The 23,230-nt window shown below is 45.9% G+C and overlaps 1 protein-coding gene and 1 pseudogene across 7 annotated transcripts in view; both read right to left on the reverse strand.

The window, feature by feature from the left end:
- Positions 1 to 23,230, reverse strand: part of ZDHHC8 (zDHHC palmitoyltransferase 8) — a 146,003-nt gene that overhangs the window by 100,578 nt on the left and 22,195 nt on the right. The gene's annotated exons all lie outside the window — the stretch shown is intronic.
- The window catches only part of LOC308575934 (serine/threonine-protein phosphatase 2A activator pseudogene), a 48,240-nt pseudogene that overhangs the window by 2,815 nt on the left and 22,195 nt on the right, over positions 1 to 23,230 (reverse strand). The window contains exon 1 of one of the 6 annotated variants that reach the window (XR_014013436.1): positions 20,678 to 20,737. The exons of 1 other annotated variant lie outside the window; for it this stretch is intronic. The product of XR_014013436.1 is annotated as a serine/threonine-protein phosphatase 2A activator pseudogene (transcript). Of the gene's footprint in view, positions 1 to 945; positions 1,635 to 2,272; positions 2,297 to 19,398; positions 19,423 to 20,677; positions 20,738 to 23,230 lie in introns of those variants that run through there. 4 more of the 6 variants (XR_014013437.1, XR_014013438.1, XR_014013439.1 and 1 more) reach the window with 4 other exon arrangements.

Raw genomic sequence — 23,230 nt, forward strand, 5'->3', positions numbered from 1 at the left:
TGAGTATCATTTCTTTCGAATAATTCCTACTTCTGGCCCTCTTGACTGCATTCCTAATAATTTCACGTGCATTGTCACCATTTTTATCTCGTCGCTCATGACTACAGTGTTTGTTCTGCATTTCCTGGTCCCTAAACTTCCAGTTATTAACAGCTATCCCCAAAAATGAAAGTACTGTCTTGCTTCCTCACCAGCAGCCAACAGGGCCATCTGAGCAGAAGAAAAATTCTGCAGTACAGCTTCCTTGGAGTTCCCTTTATTAATAAGTAGTCTCATCCCAGGCCGTGTCTGCCCAGGAATGTAGCAAAAGCAAAACTTAATGCCTCATATTTGGGGTTTGCTAAAATACTAAAGCCAGATCAATACCAGCCAGTTTACATCTGGCGCAAAAATTGCAATGATAAGGTGTACTGGCTCACTTCAGTCCTATCACCTACTGATGCAAAATAATATACCGTGAATATATTTTCAAGGTCCTAAAAGCTCAATTCAAAGCATAAATAGCAAATGTACCACCTATTAAATCAGATGAACAACCTGTTAATCAAACATGATTTGCTTATCTCATTTCCCACAGCTTTGTGTGTGTTTTTAACTCCAGTGACATGAAAGGAAAAAATGGGTAATCTGCTTCCGTCCCACTACAAGTGTGGAAGACATCTTCTAGGGAGATGTTTTCCTTTTACAGTGGTACTGTACCTTGGTTCCCAAACTTAATCCATTCCTGAAGTCTGTTCCAAACCAAAGCCAAGACGTGCTTTCCCATAGAAAGTAATGCAAAATGGATTAATTAATGGTTGTTTTAAAAACAACCCTTAAAACAGCAATTTAACATGAATTTTACTACCTAACGTAACCATTGATCCATAAAATGAAAGCAATAATCAGTGTACTGTACTATAAAATAAAAAAGACAGTATTGTAGATGATAAAAATTAAAATTACTTTCTTACGTGCATTGATGATAGTCATTGTTTGGAAGGGGGGCTTTTATCCATTTCTGCAGCCACACAGTCAATCAATCAGTAGCTGAACTGGGTTCCACACAGTCACAAAAACAAGTCACAGAAATGAAGTCACAAGCCACAGTCACAATCAGTCCCATAAAAGTCACAGTGGGGAAAAACAAAAAAGCCACACAAATAAAAATGCAATATTTTTTTTAGCAAAAACAAAAGCTCCAAATATCACATCTGTGTTGTGTGGGTGCTCAGGACTCAACAGCCGACAGACTCAACAGGAAGCTTCCTCTGATTAGCAGCGGGGGACTCAATTTACAAACGGAACACACTCAACAGGAAGTGGAACATGTTCAGCTTCCAAAGCAAAGCTCACACCTACTTCCGGGTTTGCAGCATTCTGTTTCCAAGTTGTTCATAAACTAAGCTGTTCTAAAACCAAAGTACCACAGTACAATCTCCCAATCATCTTAAGCACCCTCCCCTCTTTTATTTTTCCAGCTCTGCAAGCAGATCTGACTGTAATGCTGACAGTACAGCGGAAGCCTTGTTAACGTTAGCAATCATGAGGGTTTTGCTTCCAGGTAGAACTATTACATGAAAAAAGGAATGCCCACCCTGCTTCCTGTAGCTTTAAAGGAGAGGGGTACATCGCTTGTGCCAATTTTTGTATGCTCTTAGCAGGTGTGTCATTGGACTTGGGAGTCATTGACAGCTTTCTTAACAGTTCCTACCTTTTTGTCTCCCTCACCCACCTCCTCTTGAATCCCATACAAAAGCAGGTTGGTCCCCCACATTAAAATTTTCAATCTCCTCTGTCAGGGAACTGCCATCAGCTCAGAGGCGAGAGGTGGAAGGGCAGTTGTGTTATAGGGAACCTCCGAAAATCTTGCGAAGCAGTTCCTCCTCTAGCGAGGAGGAAAGCCCCACCTCCAGTGGAGAGGAGGTGGTGGGACCAGAGGATGCTAGGGAGAGCCTCAACACCGAGACTGAGCAAACCGGAGAGAGGGGAAGTACCCCTTTGCCAGCGCCCATTCTGTGCAGTAGGTTTTGGCGCAGGGAGGGGAGGAGAAGGTTGGGGGTCACGCGACTGTTATGCTGGGGGAGGTACAAGGACCGACAACTCCCAGATTCCGCTAGCGACTGAACCAGACATGAACTTGCAACGCTCTTCACTGTAAATAGTTTGCACTAGGAATAAAGCCTGGAAAATACAGGTCGGAGTCTTGCTTGTTTGCTCTCGAACAACCACACCACCACCTGACATCCTCCTCCAGTGCTATTTTTCTAGATGAAGAAGTGCTAGAACTCACCATGAACGTCTCCCTTGTTTTCTTTTATAATGGCAATGGCGCCAACCTGAGAGGTGCCGGAACTGAGTTCCAGCAAGTTCTGGGTGGGGAAAAAACCCTGTCCTCCTCCTGCGTTTCTAAAAGTTACCATTTCACTTTCTTTACTGAGTACCGTATTTTTCGCTCTATAGGACGCACTTTTCCCCCTTCAAAAATGAAGGGGAAATGTGTGTGCGTCCTATGGAGCGAAGACGCCATAGCCCCGCGACCCTCTCCCGACTGGAGAAGTGACACGCGGCTATGGCAGGAACCTCTACAGCCCCGTGTTACCTCTCCAGCCGGGAGAGCACGCGCACGGGGCTAAAGCAGCCCCCCGCGACCCTCTCCCGGCTGGAGAGGTGACGTGCGGCTATGGCAGGAGCCTCTATAGCCGCGGGTCACCTCCCCAGCCGGAAGAGCGCGTGCGGGGAGTGTCTGCAAGCCTCGCGCACCCGGCAGGAGGTCCCACCGGGTGCGCGAGGCTTGGGGCGGCAGCCTGTCGCCCGAAGCATGGGGAGCCCTCGGGAGGGCTCCCCCTGCTTCGGGCGAGTGTCTGCAAGCCTCGCGCACCCGGCAGGAGGTCCCACCGGGTGCGCGAGGCTTGGGGCGGCAGCGGACTGCTTGCGCGCACCTAGAAGCTTGGGGCGCGCTGAGCTCAGCACGCCCCAAGCTCCTGGTGTAGCGCAGCGATCCGCTAGCCCTGGGAGAGCCCCGCGGCTCTCCCAAGGCTAGCGGACTGCTTGCGCGCACCTAGAAGCTTGGGGCGCGCTGAGCTAAGCACGCCCCAAGCTTCTAGGTGCGGGCAAGCAGTACGCTGCCGCCCCAAGCCTCGCGCACCCGCAGGGACCTCCTGCCGGGTGCGCGAGGCTTGGGGCGGCAGCGGACTGCTTGCGCGCACCTAGAAGCAGCTCGCCCCAAGCTTCTAGGTGCGCGCAAGCAGTCCGCTGCCGCCCCAAGCCTCGCGCACCCGGTGGGACCTCCTGCCGGGTGCGGGAGGCTTGGGGCGGCAGCGGACTGCTTGCGCGCACCTAGAAGCTTGGGGCGCGCTGCTTCTAGGTGCGCGCAAGCAGTCCGCTGCCGCCCCAAGCCTCGCGCACCCGGTGGGACCTCCTGCCGGGTGCGCGAGGCTTGGGGCGGCAGCGGACTGCTTGCGCGCACCTAGAAGCTTGGGGCGCGCTGAGCTCGGCACGCCCCAAGCTCCTGGTATAGCGCAGCGATCCGCTAGCCCTGGGAGAGCCCCGCGGCTCTCCCAAGACTAGCGGACTGCTTGCGCGCACGCAGAAGCTTGGGGCGCGCTGAGCTCAGCACGCCCCAAGCTCCTGGTATAGCGCAGCGATCCGCTAGCCCTGGGAGAGCCCCGCGGCTCTCCCAAGACTAGCGGACTGCTTGCGCGCACGCAGAAGCTTGGGGCGCGCTGAGCTCGCACGCCCCAAGCTCCTGGTATAGCGCAGCGATCCGCTAGCCCTGGGAGAGCCCCGCGGCTCTCCCAGGGCTAGCGGACTGCTTGCCGGCACGCAGAAGCTTGGGGCGCGCTGACCTCAGCCTGCCCCAAGCTTCTGGATTAGCGCAGGGGTCCGCTAGCCCTGGGAGAGGCGCCCAGCTCTCCCACGCTAGCGGAGACCTTGCCGGCACGCAGAAGCTTGGGGCGCGCTGAGCTCCGCACGCCCCAAGCTCCTGGTGTAGCGCAGCGCACCTGGGGGGGAAATAAAATTTTTTCCCTTTATTTCCCCCCCAAAAATCTAGGTGCGTCTTATGGGCCGGTGCGTCTTATGGTGCGAAAAATACGGTAATTCTGGGCTATGGTAAGATCTAAAACCAAAGAGGCAGTTGCTCAAACACTATCATTATAAATCTCCAAATCACAAAGCTTACTTTCCAAAAACTCTGTCCAACTTTCCATTAGCTCCAATTCAAATTATTTGAGCTGCAGAGCCTGTTCATTTCAAATGCTGAACCCTCTGTCTGGGTGCTTTTTGTCACTCTCTGTCGATCTAGCATCATTCAGAAGCATCCAAATATTTTTAGGACTGCCTGGTTGTTTATTTGCGTCAGCCATCGGCCATAGCAATAAAACAACAATACGATATACAAAGAATAGAAACAAAAAGTCAATTATATAAAATATATTTTATGGTTTTGAATCAGTAGTCAAATAGTGGATCTTATTCTGATTGCCCCAGCTAAAAACCTTGCATCCTTTGCTGTCACCTGCTCATCTTGATCTGCCAAGAGAAAGGACACTGTGGCAGTGGCTGAGCGACCGGAAATGGACAATAAAAGAATGGTGATAACCTCATTCCTCAAATCTTTATAAAGAGCGCAAGCCAGCAGGGCATGCGCCACCGATTTGGTACTGCCATCTCCACAGGGACAAGCGTTTTTTGTGTGGAATCTGTTGGAATCGTCCCTCAAGTACAGCCGAGGGCAATACAGTCAATCTTGAGAGAGCACGTCTATATTTTAGAATTGCTAGGTGATGCAGAGAGGGTGCCAGAGAGTTGAAATGGGAAGGTGGAAAATACCATGGGCAAAATTTCCTAATTGTGACCAAGTTGTTCTGACGCTCGATATCATTTAGGCGCTGACAAATTAGACTGTTTGCTTTACTAAAACCCAAAGTGAGTAGCTGTTGTGGTGATAAACCACAAGAGTGAAATTTTTGATAGACAATTTTAGTCCAGGCGCTCTTGTGACAATCTTGCAGCACTAGGGATATTAGACCGGGGGGATTTGAGTTTAGGCGAAGACAATAGTTAAGTGTCCTACGACTGGGGCCATCCATTTTGAGATGCGGTGCTCACCCCTCCATTCCAATCAATTTCGATTTTCAATGCAAGTTCCCACTGGCAACATTTGCTGCACCCAGACTAAGCCAAACACATTTTTTAAAAACAACCAAGAACAGACCTAATGTTGCGGTAAAGAAGCAGCTGATGTTATAAATACTTGGTGGGCTTGCCTCAAAATACAAACATTTCTGAAGAAAAATGCCTATGCAATTAAGCTAATGGCAAGTTACTTCATCTCCTTTAACCCTCTAAGTATACTTTTAGGCTGTCAAGACAGTTTTGTAAGAAAGGGAACACTAAAAGGAATCGCTTAACTGTAGCAAAACAATGTAATCGCCACTAAATTGCATATTCCAACGACCGCTACTGCTAAAGGATGGTTATATAATCCCTGGAAAAATAACTGAAACAGGGTCAGCCCAAGACATTTTGCTGCCTGAGGTTAAAAAACAAGATGGTGCCTTCACTTCACCATTCCACGCATCAGCGACTGAGTTTTGCATCAACACTGAAGTTGGGACGGTATCGTCCACCACACCTGAGGGCAATAGACCAAGTCACTGTGTATTTAAAGAAGTTTCGCACTACAACAGTCATGCCTTCCCCCAAGGAATCCTGGGAAGTGTAGTTGGAAAGGGTGCTGAGAGTTGTTAGGAGACTACTAATTCCCTCACGGAACTACACTTCCAAGAGTTCCCTGGGAAGAGGCACTGATTGTTAAACCACTCTGGGAATTGTAGAGGGGAATGAAAATGTCATCAGGTGAGACACTTCTTGTTGAACTCTGGCATCATCATCATCATCATCATCATCAATTTATTAACTGCCTTCTAAGCAACAGTCTCAGGGTGATGTATACTAAAGGTAATTAAAAGCAGTTAAAAGCAGCAAATGCATTTAAAAGTAAACAAAAGAGAAAATAGAAACAAAGGTAAACAAAATAGAAAATAAAAATGAAACCACAGACAACTGAAGCAACACTCTGCATTAGCACTGGGCAGCTGAGAACTGCCATTTTAATTTCCCACTGCCATAGCATCTCTCGAGAGCGTTGTAATTTTGCTATAAACCATCTACTCCTAAGGCGATCCGTCTTCCATTGGTTGGTTAGGCAGCGTTCTTTAGGAAACGCTGGACCTCTGAGTCATTAAATGCCTAGAAAGACCGAACGGCTTTGAAAGCATCAATGCAAAATAAATATATTAAACGTCAGAGAGGAAGATTGAATGAACTCCGACATGGGTTTTTCAGAATGTAACTCCGGGTGTACTTGGACAGTGATCATATGCGTAGGATAATTCCACTGAGATTTCTATGTCTGCTGGGCATGTTTTCCACCTTATTTGGCACTGACCTTAGGCTCTTCCATATCATCCTATTATGGGGCACGAGGGAGTCAGACGGCATGATTCACAAACACTTCCAAGATGACACAGTTTGGGCCTTAAGCCATCTATGGTTACGTCTGTGATTAAAATCCCAAGACTTTGGAAGGAAATCCATACCTAATGCAAGGCCTGCTCCCTTATGCACCTGCCTGGGGGTGCTCGCTTAATGATGTCACACTTGTTAGAGACTCAATGCGCAGCAACATGAGAGGCAGGCATTCCACAGGCATCCCAACTGTGGAACCCTCTCCCACCCTCCTCAGATATGGCTGGAACAACAGGTCTTTCTAAGTACCAGCTAAAGACCTACTTATTCGCCCAGGTTTTGGGTTTGAATTTGCGTTACTGCACCTGATAGCTACTTAACAGTGCATATGCTCTCACCTGGTTTTACTTCATTATTGTTTATTGATTGTTTGATTGTATTGTGTTTTCTCAATATTACACTCTGTAATATTAGGAAATTCCCACTCCAAAGAATTTTGTGCATGTGTTTGGGGTCACAAAGGTGGCCTCAAAGAATCTGGGTACTTGAGTGAAATTCACCGCCCAATACTGTCTGTGTGTCGTTGCAGAAGCCAGCTCTATGAGTGCTGCAAAGAGCCTTTTTCAAGAAAGATAGTTCTGGCCAACAGCGTGCCTCACCTTTCTATTGCTATGCTTATATAGTGAGGGAGCTCTCTGTGGAGCAGGCACAGCCTGTTCATTTTTAATCTGCTTCTATAGCTCTCTAGACTTCTTCCAGAATGGAAATATGCTGGGGACCAGAATGCAGAAATGCCCATTAAGGTTGTGCAACCTCAGTCTTTTTTTAATCATTGGTTTTCAATAGCTTCTCAGCTTTTTGACTAAGTATAAGTGTAAAATCACAAGTTTTCATTTGGTAGCAATTCTAAAGCAACAATATGTATATTGCTCTGTGAATTGCTATTTTAGGACTAATAATGTGCCTTATTAACACTATTAAGTAGAACACATATTAAGTGAATATGCGAAAGCAAGGCATCTTCCTATGTTTTAATTGATTCATCAGGTAAACATCACAGTCCAAGTCCATAGCAATGACTTCTTTTTAAAGGTCTTGTCCACATAGCCTTTTCTCCTCTTCAATGGACACTCCAAGCAAACTTCAAAGCATTTTAAAGCTGAGCTTTGAGCTGTCATTGACTCTAATTAGACCTCTAATTAGACCCTAATCCATTTTTTCCACTGTAGTTGAGTGCAAACCAGCTTTGATCTCTGGCTTTTTGCTTATCTGTTTAAAGCACTTGTCTTTGTAGGTTTTCTGGAAATCCATAATCAGAATCTTTCTCTCTAAAAAATAGTCCAGACAGTTGTCCATGCTTACAGTTTCGCCCATGCTCACTGGGCAAAACTGATGGTCCGGAAAAATCAACCCAAGATTAACAAACAAACCAGTGTCATGACCATAGGACTCCTCTACCTGGGGAAAAACCCGGAGGATCAACAAATCCACCCAAAAACAGAATTAACAACAGTAATAGCAAAATCGGTGTTGGTTTGAGATTACCATATAGTTGGAAAAAGCAGAATAATTATACAATAATAATATCATACAATAAATAAGCACAAGAGTCAGAAGACAAAATGCCTAAAAATACAAAAATCCCAGCATACATGTCGCGTATCACTGAGTATATCAAGAACTGCAATCTGCATAGAGGCAACTTTGCTAAATGCTCTATCAATGCAGGCAATAATTAGTTTCTTAGTTGTTTCCATAAATGTATACCCACCCTTCTTCCAAAAGGGAGTCCAGGGCAGACTGCAAATGTATAATACAGTAACAACAACAACACACTTAAAATACCCATAAACTCATTTTGAAAACTCCCTAATAAAATAAAATAAAGCAGCAGTAAGTTCAGCAGAAGAATCATTGAACCCCACAACTCCTGGTGGTATAAAAATAAATAAATTCACAGGTCACCTTAAAGTAGACAGAGCAGAGGACAACTAAACAGAAATAAGAGGGAGTCACATAATCTAGGGTTCACCATGGAAAATCCCTTGTCAGGTGTCACTGCCTGGCTGATCTTAATGACTGGCTGCTGCAATACTGGAGATGGTGCTTGTTGTGTATTGAGTCAAAGGATTGTATATCTGTATTATTATTGTCTGTATTTGCATTAGGGTAAAGTAACTGCCTTTTGGTTTCAAAGGGTACAGCTACTATTGGTTCATTTAAGCTGCTGTATTTGGATCCTCTGTCTTATTGGTTTCCTCCAAAAGGCAGGTCTGTGATTGCCTGATATTGTTCCCTCCAAAATGTATCCTTTCTAGCTAGTTCCCTGTCCCTATAAATGTAGCTTTCCCCTCCTCAGGCTTCAGTCTTGTTTGCCTTAATAAAGAAGTGTTACTAGAGAACTGTCTCCAGCATATAATAATAATAATAATAATAATAATAATAATAATAATAATAATTTATTATTTATACCCTGCCCATCTGGCTGGGCCTCCCCAGCCACTCTGGGCGGCTTCCATAAAAACCCAAAATACAATAAAATATCACACGTTAAAAACTTCCCTGAACAGGGCTGCCTTAAGATGTCTCCTGAATGTCAGGTAGTTGTTTATCGCTTTGACATCTGCTGGAAGGGCGTTCCACAGGGTGGGCGCCACTACCGAGAAGGCCCTCTGCCTGGTTCCCTGTAGCTTTGCTTCTCGCAATGAGGGAACCGCCAGAAGGCCCTCGGCGCTGGATCTCAGCGTCCGGGCAGAATGATGGGGGTGGAGACGCTCCTTCAGGTATACTGGACCGAGGCCGTTTAGGGCTTTAAAGGTCAGCACCAACACTTTGAATTGTGCTTGGAAACGTACTGGGAGCCAATGCAGGTCTTTCAAGACCGGTGTTATATGTTATATTATGTCAAGAGAGCTGAAATCACAAACCCCACGTCACAACAGTGCTCCTTTGGGTCCTTGTGTCCCAGGTTGTTCAGGGCTTTGTGTACTAATATTAACACTTTGAACCAGACCTGGAGGTTCTCAGGCAGCTGGTGCAGAGACTGGAGGATCAGTGTCATATGACCCCCGCCATCCTAGATAGCAGACTACGAAGCGGCATTCTGCACCAGCTGCAGCATCTAGACAGCCTTCAAGGGAAGCCCCACATGGAGCACACTACAGTTATCTATATGGGAGGTTATCAGTGCATAAGTAACTGCAGTCAAGTTGTCCATCCAGTAAGAGCCGTAGCTTGCCAACCAGCTGGAGCTATACATTAAAATAAGAGGTTATTTCTTAATGCTCTGAATACATTTTTTTCCCCTGAATGAACACTGGGAGAAGGAATTGTTCCAGCAAAATATACCCCTATCTATTATCTCCTCTTTTATGAGACATGCAAAATAAACCTGTACAAGGTTTTAATGCACAGCTGTTCCTTCATAAACTCAGCACCTTCCAGATGTTGTTGTTGGGACTCCAGCTCCCATCAGCCCCAGGAAGCATGGCCAATGGTCAAGGATGATGGGAGTCTAAAACATCAGGAAGGCACCAGAATGGGGAAACCGCTGCCTTATAAGAAGACCAATTCCATAGCACTCATGCGATGGTTTTGACACTATGTATTCTGACAGTGTATTTTCCAACTTGTCAGCTCTCATCTGGAGGAGAATTCAGCCGCTGTCACCTTCCGCATTTTTCGATTTTTATTTTTTTTAAAGAGGTGTGTTCACTGATCTAAGAATGGAGGCTAAATGTGGGATTGGTATGATTAGCAAAATGGGGACGTTACAGGTTTCATAAGACTGCCACGAGAGGTTGTGAATATATGGAGCTACTTTATATTGAATCAAGCCATTGGCTTATCTGTGCTTATAAACATTATATACTCTAATTTGAAACTTGTATTCTTCTGAACAGGATGCAAGGGCATATGGTGTTCCTTAGTTGTTTGTTCCCAACACCTGATTTCCAGGGTTATTCTGCCTTTAAACATTGTGCTATTGTGGCTTATAGATCACTGAGATGAAGCGGGCAGGAGAAGCTTTGAGTAGGAGCCTAGGAAAGGTGTGGTAGGAGAATTTTGTCAGGAAGGGTGGGGTCCCTCCTCCTGTCACCTGTCTCTAACCTCCATATTTCCTCCCCTTCCTCCCGAAAAAGCCCAAGTTTGTCTGTCCTCAGCCTTGTCCTCACAGCTCTACAGCCTGCATGAAGGCTTTTCTACACAAGCACAAAGTGACTTTTCACTTTAACTTGCATAGTTGGAATGTCACCAACATTCTTAGGCCAACAGCTTCCCTCTGCAGGCAGAATTTTCATGAAAATTCTAGATCTAGAAAATTCTAGATTGGCCAATCCAGGGCAGATGCTTCAGCACCATTTCCACAGAAACACTTAGCATATTTAAGTACAGAAAGAAGAGTGCTCTCAAAAAGTTTGAAAACTTGAGCTTTCAGTAAAGATCGGGGCTTTTTTTCAGCTGGAACTCGCCATTGCCATTATAAGAGAACAAGGGAGGAATTCAAGGGGAGTTCCTGCACCTCTTTTTCTTGAAAAATAACACTGGCAAATGTTATTTTGTAATGTTATGAATCTGGTGACCTGATTAGTGTGAATGGACACCACTATGATTTTTGCCTTGATTGGAGTCAGGGATTTGACAAAACAATGTTAACAGTGTGACTCCAACAGATGTGGGTGTTTCCTGAATGGGTAATTCACCTGCCAGAATGAGATCTCCAAAAGCTCTGCATGGCGTGAGTCAACATATGTGTAGCAGAAGAAATAGCAGATTGAACACAGAGAATCTTGGGGTAGCGGAGTGGGAACGTTAGCTTTTACGTGGGAAAGCCGAGATTAGATCATCAGCCACGATTTCTTTTGCTAAAGGTAGTGCCACAGGATGCAAATCTCCCACCCACTTATGGCTACCCATTCACCTTGAAGGGGGGGGGGGAATACAGGAGCTCGTATTGCACACATGTGTTTCCCCCCCCCACCCTGCTTAAAAGCAGCCCTAAGGGATGTGTGATTTTAATCAGGGTGGAGAAGTGTGTGGTTAGATGGACACCACTCTCCAACTACCAGGTCTAAAACAGGGGTCCGTGGCACTACTTTTAGCAAGAGAAGGCGACAATGGGAGACCTAACTGCAGAATTCTTACACGTCCACACCATTCATTTAAAGTACTATGATACCACTTACTCCCAATTAATTCTCAGAACTGTACTTTGCTAAGGGTGCTGAGAGCGAGTGGGAGAACTCTATCCCCTCTCACGGAGCTACCGTTCTCAGAATAGTTTAACAATCGCTCCGTCTTTGCAGAGAACACAGGGAATTGTAGCTCTGCGAGGTGAATGGGGTCTCCACTGCCATTGGGAACAGACTCTTCAGGGAAGCCCACAACTCCAAGCGAACCAATCTTGTAGAGAGAGTCTTGTGAGCAAGCCGTGTCTCATCCTTAAAAGCTGAAATATACTCGGAGTCGAGAGTGGATTTCATGCTCTTTATTCAGCTCATAGTGGTGAGGAGGAATGGAAGTTCCCCCAGAATGTCTGCTTTATATACATTATTTACACAATGGGCCCCAAGTGATTGGCTAATTCCAGGATTCTCCTGTAGGCCAATCAGGTTGCAGATTCACTTCCACCTGGAGCTGGATTGGGTGGCTCCTGTGGACCAATCAGACTGCTGTATTCTGGGTCCCATTGTTCTAGGACCAATCAGATTGCTGCATTCTGAATCCTATTGTTCTAGGACCAATCAGACTGCTGCATTTTGGATCCTATTCAACTCAGTACCTAACAAAAGCTGGGGGGAGAGGTGGGTTTGTTGAGGCCTCTTTCTTGAACTCTTTAAATGGCACCTTTGGGGATTTCCACCTGTATCGTTGGAAGCCTTGGAAAAAAGCTTTCTTTCTTACATGCACACCAGAGCCTCTGGCATCGTGCTTCGGACAACCAGGACCAAAGTGGCATCTTTTGCTCCTCCTGACCACCACCATTGTCTGGGGCAGAGAGAAAGGAGGGCAAGCAGTGGGGGAAAGGAGAGGCAAGTTGGGGGGGGGCTGCTCTTGTCACCTGCCCCTTGCCTCCGCCCAGCTACATCAGCCCTTGAACGCAACCCTTGTTCACAGCAAACCCCCCCTTTCCTTGCACCACAGCCTTGGTCCAAATCCCACCTCCGTAGCTGCTTTAGCAAGAGGGAAGAAGAAACGGAGAGTTTGACTCATTCAACTCCCACATAACATCTAGTTCGGTCCAGAGAAAGGGAGTTGCACTTTCCTAGCTGGAATTGGAGTGCATCTTTGAGGGAGGGGTGGACAAGTAAATCCCTGGGGGTCTTGCAGAAGTGCAAGCTGTTTTGTCTCTGCTTACGTACTGAGACTCCAAAAGCAAATAGGAGCCAGAAGTCTCCACTCCCCTCTCATGCAAAGGAAACAAAGGGTGTTGTCCTATACACCAGGAGCAGGGAACCTTTTCAATTCCAAGAGTTGCATTAGTTTCTGGGCTATCTTCTGGGGGGCAAATTGGGTGGGGCCAGGGGTAAAAAGCAGGCAGAGCAATAAATATACTCTAGTTCCTACACACCTGCCACTCTTATGTCTACCCTTCATCCAGGCAAGCGATGGGTACCATCAAATGCACATTTCTGCCAGGTAAAAACACTCAGAGAGCACAGCTACAACTCCCAGAGTGGTTTACTAATCAATCCTTCACCCCAGGGAACTCTGGGAATTGTAGTTTGGTGAAGGGGAATAGGGGCCTGCCTCCTAATGACCCTCAGCACCCTTAAACTACACTTCCCAGGATTCTTTGGGGGATCCAGAGTGGCATGCTACTGCTTTAAATGTATAGCTTGGACAGGGAGTCTTGTTTCCTCAAACTATGTTTGCAGCCTTCCATTGTAAATTGGCATGAGCCAACACGCTTACAACAAAGTTTAGTCGAATAGACACAAGGTGGTTGTTGTTTTTCCAATGCCCCACAGCAAAGGGCAATTTATACAGAACTTTTGTCAAGTGCAGAATGCTGTCGGTAAGCAAAATGCCTTCACCCACTCCTAGGAGTTGGAAAAAACCCTGCTTGTTTTTAAGGGAAAGTGCATGTCAGATTTAATCTCCTTAACCCTTGTTTACCCGGGCATTTGAAAGACACTGTCCCTGGCACCTTTAATTTATTGGCTGTGAGGGTAATAACTGTTTTTAGATGTTTAAAGCTTGCTTCTGTTTTCTTCTTTATTATATTGTTTAAACTTTTTGTGTGTGCAGTTGCTCTTAAGGGCTCCTTTGAGTGGAAGGGTGAGGTATCAATTAAATAACGTAATTAATAAACAATACAAAACAATTAACGTGGCCATCGCTATTGTGAGATATAAAGCTCTTTAAAGAGAGATTTCTCCCCCACCCTACATTTCTGCAATTTAATCTTGGATTTATTCAAGAGCAGATCTTTAAACCTTGCCAAGTGCCATTTCAGTCCTTGCCGAAGTCTGAAATGGTGCCTCTGGGCTATACAATAATACTGGAAAGGCTCATGGTCCTTCAAGCATGTACAGACGTTCCTTTATTCTGAAGACATGATGTCAGCAGACCACTTAGGGCTTTGTACAATTACTACTGTGGTTTCTCTCGCTTCTGCTGCTGAGCAGGCATTATGTTCAATAAATTCAGGGTCCTGTGGAACATCAGTGAGGTCAAGCTGGTATCGCCGGTGGCTGTGTCAATAACAGCCATTGTATATCTTTGCCAAGTCCTAACCACTTCCTCCAAGACGCATCTCGGCCAGCTGCTAAAACCCTCACACATTACAATCTGGTTCTCCCTCTTAAGAACGTAAGCCCTGCTGCACCAGCGCAGTAGCCCATCTATTTCAGCCCCTTGTTCTCACAGTGACTAACCAGATTCCTACCGGAAGCCCCAAAGCAGTGCAACAGCATTTTCTGCACTTGCGATTCTAAGCAACAGGCATTCAAAGGAATCTTTCCTCCAACAGTGAGAGGAGAGCACTTTTTCTGCACCCTACAATCTTCCAGCCAGATGTTGTTCTCCACAGGGCTAGAAAGATGGTATTTGGGTGTGGAGGCAGCTGGCATGCCTGGAAGGTCGGTATGGTGTGAGTTGTGCATTTTTTTTCAAGAAAAATAGGTGCCGGAACTCACCATGAAGTTGTTACAGCAAGTTGCTGGGTGACTCGGGTCAGCCCAGCTTGGCACCCCTGCGGAGGAGCTAAAAACTACGGCAAGCTGTCTCCCTAGCTGGTTTGGGGGTTGCTCCTGGTTCTGGTGCAGGTCAAATAAATGCACCCCTGCCTCCCTCGTTCTCTTAGATTCAGACAGAGGCAAGGGCAACTCGGAAGGGCCCTCGTACAAACGTGTGTGCGCGCAACAGTAGAGGCCTGGCTGCAAAGCTGATAGCCAGCCATTGCTACAAGGGGGATAGATTGAAGAAAAGGAAATATGAATGGGCCCTGCCCCATAGCTTGACCAATCATGGCTAGGAGCAGCTAGGAGCTAGGTACAGTGATAGATCTAAAAAAAAGTGTAGACTCACACATGCTGGCCAGCTTCCATTTTGACTTGAAATGTTCGTTTTGGGCTTCTCGAGAGTACACAAAGGCACAAAGAGGGTATGGGGAGTGCCGGCTCGCAATGGTGTCCACCTAAGAGGTGCCAGAACTGAAATACAGCATGCTCCAGCTGAAGAAAAGCACTGGGTGTGACGGCTTCAACACAGCACTCAAAGATCCACAAGCTCATTCGCCAGCTGGCCACTATCAAGTGCTCATTTTGCTCTTGTGGGAGCGCAAAATAGAGCTGAGCCCCTCTCTTTCTTCTGTGCCTGGAGAAACGTGTGCATGCTCTGCGGTGCCAGACTGACTCCAGAAGCACAGAAGGGCTCTCCTTGGTAATGCATTGAATAATTGAAGCAATGTGAGAGTGGCCAAGCGCAGAGCTTTCCAAACTTTTCACATTGGTAACACGCTTTTTAGACATGCATCATTTCACGACACAGTAATTCAGTTTTACTAGGAAACCGGAGGTTAAACTAACCCCTTTCCGGTCTCAGCATCATGCCCCCTCCTGTTGCAGGGGTCCTTGAGGGAGCAAACTTTGTCAGGACACCAAAGGTGATCCAATATTTGTTGATTCCTGCCTAGAATTTTAGACCAGAGAGACATGGATTCAGATCTCTGTTCAGCTGTGAGGCTCTCATCATGTGACCTTGGGTTAGTCAGGGATATGGAATTCATGGTTGCACTCCAACTCCGAACAAGGCTGACTGGATTTCCAACAACCATCAGCCTTGACCATTGGCCATGGTGGCTCAGGCTGATGGAAGTTGGAGTCCAACGACCTCTGGAGGGCCACAGGTTTCTCCTCCCTGCTCTACATCTTACCTACCTCACAGGGTTATCCGGAAACTAGAGCTAATCCAGAATGCGGCAGCTAGACTGGTGACTGGGAACGGCCTACATTGACTCCCAGTACGTTTCTGGGCACAATTCAAAGTGTAGGTGCTGACCTTTAAAGCCCTAAACGGCCTTGACCAGTATACCTGAAGGAGCGTCTCCACCCCCATCGTTCTGCCCGGACACTGAGGTCCAGCGCCGAGGGCCTTCTGGTGGTTCCCTCGCTGCAAGAAGCCATGTTACAGGGAACCAGGCAGAGGGTCTTCTCGGTAGTGGCACCCACCCCGTGGAACGTCCTCCCACCAGATGTCAAGGAAATAAACAACTATCTGACTTTTAGAAGACATCTGAAGGCAGCCCTGTTTAGGGAAGCTTTTAATGTTTGACGGTCTATTGTATTTTAATATTTTGTTGGAAGCTGCCCAGAGTGGCTGGGGAAACTCAGCCAAATGGGTGGGGTATAAATAAATTGTTGTTGTTGTTGTTGTTGTTGTTGTTGTTGTTGTTGTTAAGATAAAAAAACAGGGCAAGGAAGACTACATGTCTGTTTTCCTGTGGGTTTCAGTTTTTATGTTAATTTGACACTGTGGTTTTAAGATGGATTTATCTGGCTCTTGTGTACAGTGCTTTCAGAGCAGCAGAAAGGACAAGGTTGAGAGAGGGGAATTGTATCTATTTATAAAAGTGCTTCTATCACACCTTTCTGATGAATAGCACCCGAGGTGCAAAAAAAATTACATAAACAAGTCAAATGCCTGGAAGAAGGGCCATAGGTCAGTGGAAGAGCATCTGCTTTGCATGCAGAAGGTCTCGGGTTCAACCCCCAGCCTCTCTAGGCAAGGCTGGAAATGCCCCCCCCTCTGAAACCCTGGAGGACCCCTGCCAGCCATACTATGGCTCCAATAGCACCAGAAATTTAAAGCACCATCGTAGCACTTGGTGATAATAGTCATGGCTTCCCCCCCAAAGAATTCTGGGAGCAGGGCATCTTTAGGAGATGCGGCACTGGGGTACAAATATCTGCTCAATGCCCCCAAATTACCACGGATAGTGGGGATGGCGGCGAAGCTGCGCACTGCCAGCCATGGGGGGGGGGGTGTCCGCAACTCTCCCCCATGCCGCTACGGGAGAGCAATCCCCGCAGAGGCTTAGGAAGGAAGCGGCACACCCGCCAGCCATATAATTAGCGGGGCGCAGCTAATTCCAACAAAATATTAATATTCCAACAAAATATTAAAATATAATAGACCGTCAAACATTAAAAGCTTCCCTAAACAGGGCTGCCTTCAGATGTCTTCTAAAAGTCAGATAGTCGTTTATCTCCTTGACATCTGATGGGAGGACGATCCACAGGGTGGGTGCCACCACCAAGAAGGCCCTCTGCCTGGTTCCCTGTAACATGGTTTCTTGCAGCGAGGGAACCGCCAGAAGGCCCTTGGTGCTGGACCTCAGTGTCTGCGCAGAACGATGGGGGTGGAGGCCTCAAAACTGGTCAAGGCCGTTTAGGGCTTTATAGGTCAGCACCAACACTTTTGAGGCTTGGGAGGCAAACTGCATGCCCACCAGCCATATTTTTGACGGGGCGCAGCTGGCGGGCGTGCAGGGAAAGGGGAGTCCACCGGCAAAGCTGCATAGCTCCCCCACTCGCTGGGGCGCCCCGAAAGGCCGGCGCCCTGCCGCAACCCACCACTAAGCTATATGGGAAAGTATAAGCTCTGTCTGGGAGTATAGCTTATTAAGGCTGTTGAGAGTTGTTATAATAATACTACTAATAATAAATTTTATTTATACCCCGCCCTCCCCCAAGACCAGGCTCAGGGCGGCCAACACCAGATAAAACAATTGATTGAAATACAACTTAAAAAACAAGATTAAAATACAACATTAAAATGTAGCCTCATTTTTGCAGAAACTTTTTTGGGGATGAAAACGTCAAGTCTTCACCAAGGCTAACTATCCAGACTGGTCCTACAGGGGCCAGAAAAAAGCCAGGGAAGTCCCCAAGTAGGAGTTCCATCACAGAAGGAAAAAGAAAAAAAGAAAGAGGGGGAGAGGATCAAGTTGATTCCAAGCCAAAGGCCAGGCAGAACAACTGTGTCTTACAGGCCCTGCGGAAAGAAATCAGATCCCGCAGGGCCCTGGTCTCATGAGACAGAGCGTTCCACCAGACCGGAGCCAGTGCTGAAAAGGCCTTGGCTCTGGTTGAGGCTAATCTAACTTCCTTAGGGCCCGGGACCACTAGTGTTGCTATTTATGGACCTTGAGGTCCTCCGTGGGGTTGTTAGGAGGCAAGCACACCCCTATTCCCCTCGTAGAGCTGGTATGTACTCCCCTCACAAGAACTGATATTCCCAAAGATATTCTCCACGAAGAGGGAAATGTTGCAGCATTTACTTTCTCCTAATAAAAGTGCTGCTTGTGAAGGGACAGGATACCCAAATCCTGTCTGTGAAATCACCCCAGGCCTCAAAACTATCCAAAATTCCCTTTTGTCTTCTAAAAATCCAAAACAGCTTTTCTCTGCTCTTCTCTGCTTTTCTCACAAGATCCTGTGCATAGGCAAAATGTTACTTTTAAAGGCTAATGAATAGGCTCTGTTCAAAGCAGGCCTGAGAAACGAATCTTATCTCATTCGGTTGCAACATCTTTGGACATGCTGAAATGCTTTCATTCCCCTTTTCCTGGAAAGGGTGCCAAGAGTCCTATAGTCCCAAGACAGCTTTCTGTTCATGCTCAGAGGAACTCATGGGGCAGGACTCTGGAAGGAGGAGGAGAAAGGGGGAGGAAACTGGAAGGGGTATATATGTTCTGTGCACATGACTGTGAACTGGTGCATGCTTTTTGTGAGTTATCACACTTGCTCCTTCTACCAGTTCATAGATGGTAAAAATAAAAGCTTTTGGAAGGGGTTCTAGCAACAAGGTAAAATGTAAGACGGGATTGATAATAGATAAACTAATAGGACATTAATTTGCTGAACCAATTTTTAAAAGGGATACAAAAAAGGGAGACGTGAGGAAGTCAGGAAAATAAGTTAACTAAAGATGAGAAATCAAGAAAGAGGAAGTTTTCTTTTCTTTTATATGTGTTTTTTCTTTTTCTTTTTTGTGTTTAATGTTTGTATTTTTGTATTTTGTATTTTTCTGTTTTTGTATTTTTCTGAACTTTTCTATTGATAAAACCTAATAAAATATTAATAAATAAAAAAAAAGCCTTTTCTCCGAAACTATTCCTTGAGTGTCTGTTGATTCCCACTTCCCTTTCCCAGGCACAATATTTTTCCCACCCGAGGGCAAAGCCTCATAAGGCTACACTTGAAAGAGCCTGGCCGGCCATGCCCTCATCGAAGCCACTCCATTCCTTCCTCCCCTGCCCTTAGGTTGAAGAAAATAAAGGTGTGTTAAAAAAAAAAAAAGCAATGCATGGCTCACTAGCAGAGCACATGCTTTTCATGCATGTTCAATCTTTGGTATCTCCTGCTGAAAGGATCAGAAAGATCATCTTCCTGAAGCCATGGAGCTACTGCCTGTCAAGAGTAGAGAATACAGTGGTACCTCCAGTTACGAACTTAATTCGTTCCAGAAGTCTGTTCTGAACCTGAAACTGTTCTTAACTAGAGGCGTGCTTTCGCTAATGGGGCCTCCTGCTGCCGCACACGATTTCCGTTCTCATCCTGGGGCAAAGTTCTCAACTCGAGGTAACTCTTCCAGGTTAGCGGAGTTTGTAACCTGAAGCGTTTGTGACCTGAGGCGTTTGTAACTCGAGGTACTACTGCGCTGACAAGAGTGGCTGGGGCAACCCAGCGAGATGGGCAGGGTATTAATAATAATAATAATAATAATAATAATAATAATAATAATATGGGTGGATCTAGATGTTCCTGTGCAAAGCTCTAAACCAAATATATTAATACCTGCCTGCAAGCTTAATTCCAGACTTTTAATTGGGGGGTGTTGCTGTTATGTAATGTTGGCTGTGACTCACTGGAGCTTGGAGAAATGTAAAAATAGATGAAACGTTGAGAGATATATAAGTATATAAGTTATCGAGAGCTCGCCTGGCTGTGAAAGTGATATGCACAATAACGGCTAATTTTAAGACGAATGTAGCCTGCTTTATTAATAGCAAAATTCCAAGATGATTTCAGAACTTGGGCTTTTGATGAATGGAAGAACAAGGGAGGAGAGAGGAGGGGGCTATTTTAAGACTTGGTTTTCCAAACTGGGACATTGGTACATTATTTATTTATTTATTTATTTATTTCCCTGTTTACAGCTGGAATACGTACTTCTGCATCCCAGGTAAAAGAACAAAACTCTGCTGCTACCACAACATGAAATCCTGGAGCTCCTGGGCTTCAAAGTCTCTCCTTTTTGTAAAAAAAAAAAGGGACCACATTGCTGAAGCTAATCCGGTCTGGATCTGGGCAGTGTACTACACCTCCCATTATTCCACTGGCCATGATGGCTGAGGCTGATGGGAGTTGTAGTCCAACAATGTCTGAAGGGCACCCGGGTGGCTACCTCTGCCTTATGCACCCAGGCTAGAGTTTCATTCAGGGAGCAGCAGTTGGGAGCTCCCTGAAATATTTAATAAAAAAATAATGTTCTATAAAGAAGACAAGGGACCTGTCTCTCAAGGTGGTGATGGACTAGCACAGAAGCTCACAGGATGAGTCCACAGCTCCCTCAAATATTTTACCGGGGGGGGGGGAGCAAAGGGCCCCCACGGCTCTGGCTCATACACAATACTGTCAATTCCAACAATGCCCCAATGAAATGGATAAATGAATGCTCTAATTTGATACCAACAGATATCAATATACAGTTGTACCTTGGAAGCTGAAAAGCTTAGTTCCCGAACGTTTTGGCTTCCGAATGTCGCAATCCAGGAAATAACTGTTTCGGTTTGCAAATGTCTGATGGGGCTTCTGATTGGCTACAGGAGCTTCCTGCAGCCAATCAGAAGAAGCGCTTCGGTTTTCGAACGTTTTGCAAGTCACACAGACTTCCGGAACGGATTCCATTCGATTTCCGAGGTACGACTGTACAGATATAGACACACATACACATATACACATTTATAGAATTAGGTTCTTAATCTACCATCTGCTTCTAATTTGTATTGGAAGATAGAAAGAATTCAGCAACCTTATCTGGGACATAAATAGTCGTCAGTTAAATAGAAAGATATCAGTTTCAGTGGTTTTTCTAGGTTCTTATTAAAGGAAGAATCAGCCTCTGTTGTCTGCAACTGTAGTGTTAGCGGACATAGCCAATAGATTCTATATCTCCATTTCCCCAAGGACACAGAGCCTTCTTTGTTAATTACTGTACTTGCATGTGAAAAAATAAGTGTGGAGTTTGGGGGCTGCACCTTTACCACTGTCCCCCCAAAGCCACACTCCTCCTCCTTTTCCTGCTACCATATGAAAGAGAGCACCTGCAATGAGCAGCTTTATCTATGCTCCCCTGTGATTTAGAGCCCTTGCCAATTGCGTCCACGCATAGAGAAGACTCCCTGTGGCAGAGCCTATCCTGAACATGGCCAGCAAAGGTGTGGACCCGGCCGGCCCTACTGTTTACCGTCACCATGATCAAGATAATCTCTGCAGCCAGGAGATGCATGGAGACAATTTTATGCATGGAGTGTGACTTTTGGAATGGGGCTAAAATGCACAGCTGTGATCTCCATTCAGCATGCTTAGCATCTACTCGGGAGTAATGTGTGAAGATTGTTGTAGTCATGGCCATGAGGCAGACTAGGCAGCTGCCTCAAGTGGTGAAATGCAAAAGGCACCAGCAGAAGGAAAGAAGTAGATGCAGCAGCAGTGGGGCTCATTTACCAGGTCTTGAAAAGGTCACATGAGATCTCTGGAGGCCTCCATGCAATCTTGCTGGAACCCGGAAGCTGCATCTATGTGACCCTGGGTAAGTGAGGCTCTGGTGGCTGCAAGGGTAGTGGGCGGTAGCTTCCCGTTTCCCCTCAGGTGGCAAAACGGGATGGACGGCCCCTGGCTGTAGTCATTCACTAAGCAGAAACTTATTCAACCAGCTAGTTAGGAGAGCAGAGGCCAGTAAGTCATACCTTGGGTTACAGACCCTTCAGGTTGCTTTTTTTGGGTTACGGACACGCCGAAACCGGTTAATTCAGGGTTTTGGCAGTTGCACATGTGCAGAAGCGCTAAATCGTGCTTTGTGCATGTGCAGAAGTGCCGAAGCGCAACCCACACATGTGCAAACGTGGCGCTACAGGTTGTGAAAGCTGCTGGTTGCGAACATGCCTCCCGCACGGATCATGTTTGCAGCCAGAGCATCCCCTGTACTTAAAACATCTGAGGGAAGCAGGGGGGCTCAGGGGGCGCAGGGGAAGCCACACAGTTCTACCATCCATCATCTTGCCCCCACGACATCTGCAACCTGAAGCCATTGCTTTGAATTGCCTAACGGCAGGGCTGGCCCTGCATTTAAATACATATGTTCATTGCTCAGTTCATGTATGGAAAACAGATGAGTCAACTGGCCTCCTGTTCAGTTTCCAGTGATTTAATACTATGACTGCACATGCTGTGTGAATTTTATCTATATGCTACAAAAACTCTGAGCCTGCACAGTTATTGGGCACTGTGTCATATTACCCCCCACCGTCTTTCTTTGGAGCTGAATATTACGTCTGAGTATGAATATATTTATGCTGCACTTTTAGTATGCAAGAAATGAACACAAACAAATTTGATTAGTCCCAAATTGCGATGCTTGAAAGTAGTCACTGGAGTGTAGATTTTTAAAACTGAAGCAACATGCTGCTCATTTTTGGCTCTATGTATAGGTGTTTATTTTGTTTTTGTTTCGTTTCTGTAATGTGAGGAAATTGCAATGTTTATCTGCTGGAAAGATCTCAAAAGAAGTTGCTTGTCTGTAAATACATTTGCTAGATTTACAGTTCTATTAAAACATGGCCTTTATCTAAAATTACTTTCTTTACGCTGGTACATACAAATAATGGGAGCATAGCTTTAACTCATACACCACAGGAAGCTGGGGCAATATTTGCTTAGGCAACACAAAAACGCCAGCAGATGGATGTAACACACACACACACACACACACACACACACACAGAGAGAGAGAGAGAGAGAGAGAGAGAGAGAGAGAGAGAGAGACCCTGCCTTCAATGAAACAACAATATTTGTAGTGGCTCATTTTCCAGTTCTATATGTATCTGACTCAATGTCAAAAGAAATACCTCCTTTCTTTTTTTTAATATAAGCACCATTATAGCACCATATTTAATTCAAGGGAATTTCACAGTCATGGGCTATGAATCCATTTGTTTCAACAAACCACAGTTACAATTAGCTACAGCTTAGGGTTCAGGTGGGACGCG

This window comes from Podarcis bocagei (genome assembly GCF_964188305.1).
Source record: "Podarcis bocagei genome assembly, chromosome: 16".
Taxonomy (NCBI): Eukaryota; Metazoa; Chordata; class Lepidosauria; order Squamata; family Lacertidae; genus Podarcis; species Podarcis bocagei.